This window comes from Tachypleus tridentatus, chromosome 3 (assembly GCF_004210375.1).
Source record: "Tachypleus tridentatus isolate NWPU-2018 chromosome 3, ASM421037v1, whole genome shotgun sequence".
In the NCBI taxonomy this organism is placed as follows: Eukaryota; Metazoa; Arthropoda; class Merostomata; order Xiphosura; family Limulidae; genus Tachypleus; species Tachypleus tridentatus.
The window spans coordinates 118,783,184-118,793,846 of record NC_134827.1 but is presented as its reverse complement, the minus strand read 5'-3'; positions in this window follow the sequence as shown (position 1 = coordinate 118,793,846).

Sequence of the window (10,663 nt, the reverse complement as noted above, 5' to 3'; positions counted from 1 at the left end):
TTTGTTCAGTAACAGATACATGTTAATGTCTGGTTAATGTTCCATGTAGTTTGTTCAGTAACAGATACATGTTAATGTCTGGTTAATGTTCCATGTAGTTTGTTCAGTAACAGATACATGTTAATGTCTGGTTAATGTTCCATGTAGTTTGTTCAGTAACAGATACATGTTAATGTCTGGTTAATGTTCCATGTAGTTTGTTCAGTAACAGATACATGTTAATGTCTGGTTGATGTTCCATGTAGTTTGTTCAGTAACAGATACATGTTAATGTCTGGTTGATGTTCCATGTAGTTTGTTCAGTAACAGATACATGTTAATGTCTGGTTAATGTTCCATGTAGTTTGTTCAGTAACAGATACATGTTAATGTCTGGTTGATGTTCCATGTAGTTTGTTCAGTAACAGATACATGTTAATGTCTGGTTGATGTTCCATGTAGTTTGTTCAGTAACAGATACATGTTAATGTCTGGTTAATGTTCCATGTAGTTTGTTCAGTAACAGATACATGTTAATGTCTGGTTAATGTTCCATGTAGTTTGTTCAGTAACAGATACATGTTAATGTCTGGTTAATGTTCCATGTAGTTTGTTCAGTAACAGATACATGTTAATGTCTGGTTAATGTTCCATGTAGTTTGTTCAGTAACAGATACATGTTAATGTCTGGTTAATGTTCCATGTAGTTTGTTCAGTAACAGATACATGTTAATGTCTGGTTAATGTTCCATGTAGTTTGTTCAGTAACAGATACATGTTAATGTCTGGTTAATGTTCCATGTAGTTTGTTCAGTAACAGATACATGTTAATGTCTGGTTGATGTTCCATGTAGTTTGTTCAGTAACAGATACATGTTAATGTCTGGTTGATGTTCCATGTAGTTTGTTCAGTAACAGATACATGTTAATGTCTGGTTAATGTTCCATGTAGTTTGTTCAGTAACAGATACATGTTAATGTCTGGTTAATGTTCCATGTAGTTTGTTCAGTAACAGATACATGTTAATGTCTGGTTAATGTTCCATGTAGTTTGTTCAGTAACAGATACATGTTAATGTCTGGTTGATGTTCCATGTAGTTTGTTCAGTAACAGATACATGTTAATGTCTGGTTAATGTTCCATGTAGTTTGTTCAGTAACAGATACATGTTAATGTCTGGTTGATGTTCCATGTAGTTTGTTCAGTAACAGATACATGTTAATGTCTGGTTAATGTTCCATGTAGTTTGTTCAGTAACAGATACATGTTAATGTCTGGTTAATGTTCCATGTAGTTTGTTCAGTAACAGATACATGTTAATGTCTGGTTAATGTTCCATGTAGTTTGTTCAGTAACAGATACATGTTAATGTCTGGTTAATGTTCCATGTAGTTTGTTCAGTAACAGATACATGTTAATGTCTGGTTAATGTTCCATGTAGTTTGTTCAGTAACAGATACATGTTAATGTCTGGTTAATGTTCCGTGTAGTTTGTTCAGTAACAGATACATGTTAATGTCTGGTTAATGTTCCATGTAGTTTGTTCAGTAACAGATACATGTTAATGTCTGGTTAATGTTCCGTGTAGTTTGTTCAGTAACAGATACATGTTAATGTCTGGTTAATGTTCCATGTAGTTTGTTCAGTAACAGATACATGTTAATGTCTGGTTAATGTTCCGTGTAGTTTGTTCAGTAACAGATACATGTTAATGTCTGGTTAATGTTCCATGTAGTTTGTTCAGTAACAGATACATGTTAATGTCTGGTTAATGTTCCATGTAGTTTGTTCAGTAACAGATACATGTTAATGTCTGGTTAATGTTCCATGTAGTTTGTTCAGTAACAGATACATGTTAATGTCTGGTTATGTTCCGTGTAGTTTGTTCAGTAACAGATACATGTTAATGTCTGGTTAATGTTCCATGTAGTTTGTTCAGTAACAGATACATGTTAATGTCTGGTTGATGTTCCATGTAGTTTGTTCAGTAACAGATACATGTTAATGTCTGGTTAATGTTCCATGTAGTTTGTTCAGTAACAGATACATGTTAATGTCTGGTTAATGTTCCATGTAGTTTGTTCAGTAACAGATACATGTTAATGTCTGGTTAATGTTCCATGTAGTTTGTTCAGTAACAGATACATGTTAATGTCTGGTTAATGTTCCATGTAGTTTGTTCAGTAACAGATACATGTTAATGTCTGGTTAATGTTCCATGTAGTTTGTTCAGTAACAGATACATGTTAATGTCTGGTTAATGTTCCATGTAGTTTGTTCAGTAACAGATACATGTTAATGTCTGGTTAATGTTCCATGTAGTTTGTTCAGTAACAGATACATGTTAATGTCTGGTTAATGTTCCATGTAGTTTGTTCAGTAACAGATACATGTTAATGTCTGGTTAATGTTCCATGTAGTTTGTTCAGTAACAGATACATGTTAATGTCTGGTTAATGTTCCATGTAGTTTGTTCAGTAACAGATACATGTTAATGTCTGGTTAATGTTCCATGTAGTTTGTTCAGTAACAGATACATGTTAATGTCTGGTTGATGTTCCATGTAGTTTGTTCAGTAACAGATACATGTTAATGTCTGGTTAATGTTCCATGTAGTTTGTTCAGTAACAGATACATGTTAATGTCTGGTTAATGTTCCATGTAGTTTGTTCAGTAACAGATACATGTTAATGTCTGGTTAATGTTCCATGTAGTTTGTTCAGTAACAGATACATGTTAATGTCTGGTTAATGTTCCATGTAGTTTGTTCAGTAACAGATACATGTTAATGTCTGGTTAATGTTCCATGTAGTTTGTTCAGTAACAGATACATGTTAATGTCTGGTTAATGTTCCATGTAGTTTGTTCAGTAACAGATACATGTTAATGTCTGGTTAATGTTCCATGTAGTTTGTTCAGTAACAGATACATGTTAATGTCTGGTTAATGTTCCATGTAGTTTGTTCAGTAACAGATACATGTTAATGTCTGGTTAATGTTCCATGTAGTTTGTTCAGTAACAGATACATGTTAATGTCTGGTTAATGTTCCATGTAGTTTGTTCAGTAACAGATACATGTTAATGTCTGGTTAATGTTCCATGTAGTTTGTTCAGTAACAGATACATGTTAATGTCTGGTTAATGTTCCATGTAGTTTGTTCAGTAACAGATACATGTTAATGTCTGGTTAATGTTCCATGTAGTTTGTTCAGTAACAGATACATGTTAATGTCTGGTTAATGTTCCATGTAGTTTGTTCAGTAACAGATACATGTTAATGTCTGGTTAATGTTCCATGTAGTTTGTTCAGTAACAGATACATGTTAATGTCTGGTTAATGTTCCATGTAGTTTGTTCAGTAACAGATACATGTTAATGTCTGGTTAATGTTCCATGTAGTTTGTTCAGTAACAGATACATGTTAATGTCTGGTTGATGTTCCATGTAGTTTGTTCAGTAACAGATACATGTTAATGTCTGGTTGATGTTCCATGTAGTTTGTTCAGTAACAGATACATGTTAATGTCTGGTTAATGTTCCATGTAGTTTGTTCAGTAACAGATACATGTTAATGTCTGGTTAATGTTCCATGTAGTTTGTTCAGTAACAGATACATGTTAATGTCTGGTTAATGTTCCATGTAGTTTGTTCAGTAACAGATACATGTTAATGTCTGGTTAATGTTCCATGTAGTTTGTTCAGTAACAGATACATGTTAATGTCTGGTTGATGTTCCATGTAGTTTGTTCAGTAACAGATACATGTTAATGTCTGGTTAATGTTCCATGTAGTTTGTTCAGTAACAGATACATGTTAATGTCTGGTTAATGTTCCATGTAGTTTGTTCAGTAACAGATACATGTTAATGTCTGGTTAATGTTCCATGTAGTTTGTTCAGTAACAGATACATGTTAATGTCTGGTTAATGTTCCATGTAGTTTGTTCAGTAACAGATACATGTTAATGTCTGGTTAATGTTCCATGTAGTTTGTTCAGTAACAGATACATGTTAATGTCTGGTTAATGTTCCATGTAGTTTGTTCAGTAACAGATACATGTTAATGTCTGGTTAATGTTCCATGTAGTTTGTTCAGTAACAGATACATGTTAATGTCTGGTTAATGTTCCGTGTAGTTTGTTCAGTAACAGATACATGTTAATGTCTGGTTAATGTTCCATGTAGTTTGTTCAGTAACAGATACATGTTAATGTCTGGTTAATGTTCCATGTAGTTTGTTCAGTAACAGATACATGTTAATGTCTGGTTAATGTTCCGTGTAGTTTGTTCAGTAACAGATACATGTTAATGTCTGGTTAATGTTCCATGTAGTTTGTTCAGTAACAGATACATGTTAATGTCTGGTTGATGTTCCATGTAGTTTGTTCAGTAACAGATACATGTTAATGTCTGGTTAAATGTTCCATGTAGTTTGTTCAGTAACAGATACATGTTAATGTCTGGTTAATGTTCCATGTAGTTTGTTCAGTAACAGATACATGTTAATGTCTGGTTAATGTTCCATGTAGTTTGTTCAGTAACAGATACATGTTAATGTCTGGTTAATGTTCCATGTAGTTTGTTCAGTAACAGATACATGTTAATGTCTGGTTAATGTTCCATGTAGTTTGTTCAGTAACAGATACATGTTAATGTCTGGTTAATGTTCCATGTAGTTTGTTCAGTAACAGATACATGTTAATGTCTGGTTAATGTTCCATGTAGTTTGTTCAGTAACAGATACATGTTAATGTCTGGTTAATGTTCCATGTAGTTTGTTCAGTAACAGATACATGTTAATGTCTGGTTAATGTTCCATGTAGTTTGTTCAGTAACAGATACATGTTAATGTCTGGTTAATGTTCCATGTAGTTTGTTCAGTAACAGATACATGTTAATGTCTGGTTAATGTTCCATGTAGTTTGTTCAGTAACAGATACATGTTAATGTCTGGTTAATGTTCCATGTAGTTTGTTCAGTAACAGATACATGTTAATGTCATGTTCCATGTAGTTTGTTCAGTAACAGATACATGTTAATGTCTGGTTAATGTTCCATGTAGTTTGTTCAGTAACAGATACATGTTAATGTCTGGTTAATGTTCCATGTAGTTTGTTCAGTAACAGATACATGTTAATGTCTGGTTAATGTTCCATGTAGTTTGTTCAGTAACAGATACATGTTAATGTCTGGTTAATGTTCCATGTAGTTTGTTCAGTAACAGATACATGTTAATGTCTGGTTAATGTTCCATGTAGTTTGTTCAGTAACAGATACATGTTAATGTCTGGTTAATGTTCCATGTAGTTTGTTCAGTAACAGATACATGTTAATGTCTGGTTAATGTTCCATGTAGTTTGTTCAGTAACAGATACATGTTAATGTCTGGTTAATGTTCCATGTAGTTTGTTCAGTAACAGATACATGTTAATGTCTGGTTAATGTTCCATGTAGTTTGTTCAGTAACAGATACATGTTAATGTCTGGTTAATGTTCCATGTAGTTTGTTCAGTAACAGATACATGTTAATGTCTGGTTAATGTTCCATGTAGTTTGTTCAGTAACAGATACATGTTAATGTCTGGTTAATGTTCCATGTAGTTTGTTCAGTAACAGATACATGTTAATGTCTGGTTAATGTTCCATGTAGTTTGTTCAGTAACAGTTAATGTTGGTTAATGTTCCACAGAGTAACATGATGTCTGGTTAATGTCTGGTTAATGTTCTGGTTAATGTAGTTTGTTCAGTAACAGATACATGTTAATGTCTGGTTAATGTTCCGTGTAGTTTGTTCAGTAACAGATACATGTTAATGTCTGGTTAATGTTCCGTGTAGTTTGTTCAGTAACAGATACATGTTAATGTCTGGTTAATGTTCCATGTAGTTTGTTCAGTAACAGATACATGTTAATGTCTGGTTAATGTTCCGTGTAGTTTGTTCAGTAACAGATACATGTTAATGTCTGGTTAATGTTCCATGTAGTTTGTTCAGTAACAGATACATGTTAATGTCTGGTTGATGTTCCATGTAGTTTGTTCAGTAACAGATACATGTTAATGTCTGGTTAATGTTCCATGTAGTTTGTTCAGTAACAGATACATGTTAATGTCTGGTTGATGTTCCATGTAGTTTGTTCAGTAACAGATACATGTTAATGTCTGGTTAATGTTCCATGTAGTTTGTTCAGTAACAGATACATGTTAATGTCTGGTTAATGTTCCATGTAGTTTGTTCAGTAACAGATACATGTTAATGTCTGGTTAATGTTCCATGTAGTTTGTTCAGTAACAGATACATGTTAATGTCTGGTTAATGTTCCATGTAGTTTGTTCAGTAACAGATACATGTTAATGTCTGGTTAATGTTCCATGTAGTTTGTTCAGTAACAGATACATGTTAATGTCTGGTTAATGTTCCATGTAGTTTGTTCAGTAACAGATACATGTTAATGTCTGGTTAATGTTCCATGTAGTTTGTTCAGTAACAGATACATGTTAATGTCTGGTTAATGTTCCATGTAGTTTGTTCAGTAACAGATACATGTTAATGTCTGGTTAATGTTCCATGTAGTTTGTTCAGTAACAGATACATGTTAATGTCTGGTTAATGTTCCATGTAGTTTGTTCAGTAACAGATACATGTTAATGTCTGGTTAATGTTCCATGTAGTTTGTTCAGTAACAGATACATGTTAATGTCTGGTTAATGTTCCATGTAGTTTGTTCAGTAACAGATACATGTTAATGTCTGGTTGATGTTCCATGTAGTTTGTTCAGTAACAGATACATGTTAATGTCTGGTTAATGTTCCATGTAGTTTGTTCAGTAACAGATACATGTTAATGTCTGGTTAATGTTCCATGTAGTTTGTTCAGTAACAGATACATGTTAATGTCTGGTTAATGTTCCATGTAGTTTGTTCAGTAACAGATACATGTTAATGTCTGGTTAATGTTCCATGTAGTTTGTTCAGTAACAGATACATGTTAATGTCTGGTTAATGTTCCATGTAGTTTGTTCAGTAACAGATACATGTTAATGTCTGGTTAATGTTCCATGTAGTTTGTTCAGTAACAGATACATGTTAATGTCTGGTTAATGTTCCATGTAGTTTGTTCAGTAACAGATACATGTTAATGTCTGGTTAATGTTCCATGTAGTTTGTTCAGTAACAGATACATGTTAATCCATGTAGTTTGTTCTGGTTAATGTTCCATGTAGTTTGTTCAGTAACAGATACATGTTAATGTCATGTTAATGTTCTGGTTAATGTTCCATGTAGTTTGTTCAGTAACAGATACATGTTAATGTCTGGTTAATGTTCCATGTAGTTTGTTCAGTAACAGATACATGTTAATGTCTGGTTAATGTTCCATGTAGTTTGTTCAGTAACAGATACATGTTAATGTCTGGTTAATGTTCCATGTAGTTTGTTCAGTAACAGATACATGTTAATGTCTGGTTAATGTTCCATGTAGTTTGTTCAGTAACAGATACATGTTAATGTCTGGTTAATGTTCCATGTAGTTTGTTCAGTAACAGATACATGTTAATGTCTGGTTAATGTTCCATGTAGTTTGTTCAGTAACAGATACATGTTAATGTCTGGTTGATGTTCCATGTAGTTTGTTCAGTAACAGATACATGTTAATGTCTGGTTGATGTTCCATGTAGTTTGTTCAGTAACAGATACATGTTAATGTCTGGTTGATGTTCCATGTAGTTTGTTCAGTAACAGATACATGTTAATGTCTGGTTAATGTTCCATGTAGTTTGTTTAGTAACAGATACATATTAATGTCTGGTTAATGTTCCATGTAGTTTGTTCAGTAACAGATACATGTTAATGTCTGGTTAATGTTCCGTGTAGTTTGTTCAGTAACAGATACATGTTAATGTCTGGTTGATGTTCCGTGTAGTTTGTTCAGTAACAGATACATGTTAATGTCTGGTTAATGTTCCATGTAGTTTGTTCAGTAACAGATACATGTTAATGTCTGGTTGATGTTCCATGTAGTTTGTTCAGTAACAGATACATGTTAATGTCTGGTTAATGTTCCATGTAGTTTGTTCAGTAACAGATACATGTTAATGTCTGGTTAATGTTCCGTGTAGTTTGTTCAGTAACAGATACATGTTAATGTCTGGTTAATGTTCCATGTAGTTTGTTCAGTAACAGATACATGTTAATGTCTGGTTAATGTTCCATGTAGTTTGTTCAGTAACAGATACATGTTAATGTCTGGTTAATGTTCCGTGTAGTTTGTTCAGTAACAGATACATGTTAATGTCTGGTTAATGTTCCGTGTAGTTTGTTCAGTAACAGATACATGTTAATGTCTGGTTAATGTTCCATGTAGTTTGTTCAGTAACAGATACATGTTAATGTCTGGTTAATGTTCCGTGTAGTTTGTTCAGTAACAGATACATGTTAATGTCTGGTTAATGTTCCGTGTAGTTTGTTCAGTAACAGATACATGTTAATGTCTGGTTAATGTTCCGTGTAGTTTGTTCAGTAACAGATACATGTTAATGTCTGGTTAATGTTCCGTGTAGTTTGTTCAGTAACAGATACATGTTAATGTCTGGTTAATGTTCCGTGTAGTTTGTTCAGTAACAGATACATGTTAATGTCTGGTTAATGTTCCATGTAGTTTGTTCAGTAACACATACATGTTAATGTCTGGTTATGTTCCGTGTAGTTTGTTAAGTAACAGATACATGTTAATGTCTGGTTAATGTTCCATGTAGTTTGTTCAGTAACAGATACATGTTAATGTCTGGTTGATGTTCCATGTAGTTTGTTAAGTAACAGATACATGTTAATGTCTGGTTAATGTTCCATGTAGTTTGTTCAGTAACAGATACATATTAATGTCTGGTTGATGTTCCATGTAGTTTGTTCAGTAACAGATACATGTTAATGTCTGGTTAATGTTCCATGTAGTTTGTTCAGTAACAGATACATATTAATGTCTGGTTAATGTTCCATGTAGTTTGTTCAGTAACAGATACATGTTAATGTCTGGTTAATGTTCCGTGTAGTTTGTTCAGTAACAGATACATGTTAATGTCTGGTTAATGTTCCATGTAGTTTGTTCAGTAACAGATACATGTTAATGTCTGGTTAATGTTCCATGTAGTTTGTTCAGTAACAGATACATGTTAATGTCTGGTTAATGTTCCGTGTAGTTTGTTCAGTAACAGATACATGTTAATGTCTGGTTGATGTTCCATGTAGTTTGTTCAGTAACAGATACATGTTAATGTCTGGTTAATGTTCCATGTAGTTTGTTCAGTAACAGATACATGTTAATGTCTGGTTAATGTTCCGTGTAGTTTGTTCAGTAACAGATACATGTTAATGTCTGGTTGATGTTCCATGTAGTTTGTTCAGTAACAGATACATGTTAATGTCTGGTTAATGTTCCATGTAGTTTGTTCAGTAACAGATACATGTTAATGTCTGGTTAATGTTCCGTGTAGTTTGTTCAGTAACAGATACATGTTAATGTCTGGTTAATGTTCCATGTAGTTTGTTCAGTAACAGATACATGTTAATGTCTGGTTAATGTTCCATGTAGTTTGTTCAGTAACAGATACATGTTAATGTCTGGTTAATGTTCCATGTAGTTTGTTCAGTAACAGATACATGTTAATGTCTGGTTAATGTTCCATGTAGTTTGTTCAGTAACAGATACATGTTAATGTCTGGTTAATGTTCCATGTAGTTTGTTCAGTAACAGATACATGTTAATGTCTGGTTAATGTTCCGTGTAGTTTGTTCAGTAACAGATACATGTTAATGTCTGGTTAATGTTCCGTGTAGTTTGTTAAGTAACAGACACATGTTAATCTCTGGTTAATGTTCCATGTAGTTTGTTCAGTAACAGATACATGTTAATGTCTGGTTAATGTTCCGTGTAGTTTGTTCAGTAACAGATACATGTTAATGTCTGGTTAATGTTCCATGTAGTTTGTTCAGTAACAGATACATGTTAATGTCTGGTTGATGTTCCGTGTAGTTTGTTCAGTAACAGATACATGTTAATGTCTGGTTAATGTTCCATGTAGTTTGTTCAGTAACAGATACATATTAATGTCTGGTTCATGTTCCGTGTAGTTTGTTCAGTAACAGATACATGTTAATGTCTGGTTAATGTTCCATGTAGTTTGTTCAGTAACAGACACATATTAATGTCTGGTTCATGTTCCGTGTAGTTTGTTCAGTAACAGATACATGTTAATGTCTGGTTGATGTTCCATGTAGTTTGTTCAGTAACAGACACATGTTAATGTCTGGTTGATGTTCCATGTAGTTTGTTCAGTAACAGATACATGTTAATGTCTGGTTAATGTTCCGTGTAGTTTGTTCAGTAACAGATACATGTTAATGTCTGGTTAATGTTCCATGTAGTTTGTTCAGTAACAGACACATGTTAATGTCTGGTTAATGTTCCATGTGGTTTGTTCAGTAACAGATACATGTTAATGTCTGGTTAATGTTCCATGTAGTTTGTTCAGTAACAGATACATGTTAATGTCTGGTTGATGTTCCATGTAGTTTGTTCAGTAACAGATACATGTTAATGTCTGGTTAATGTTCCATGTGGTTTGTTCAGTAACAGATACATGTTAATGTCTGGTTGATGTTCCGTGTAGTTTTTTAAGTAACAGATACATGT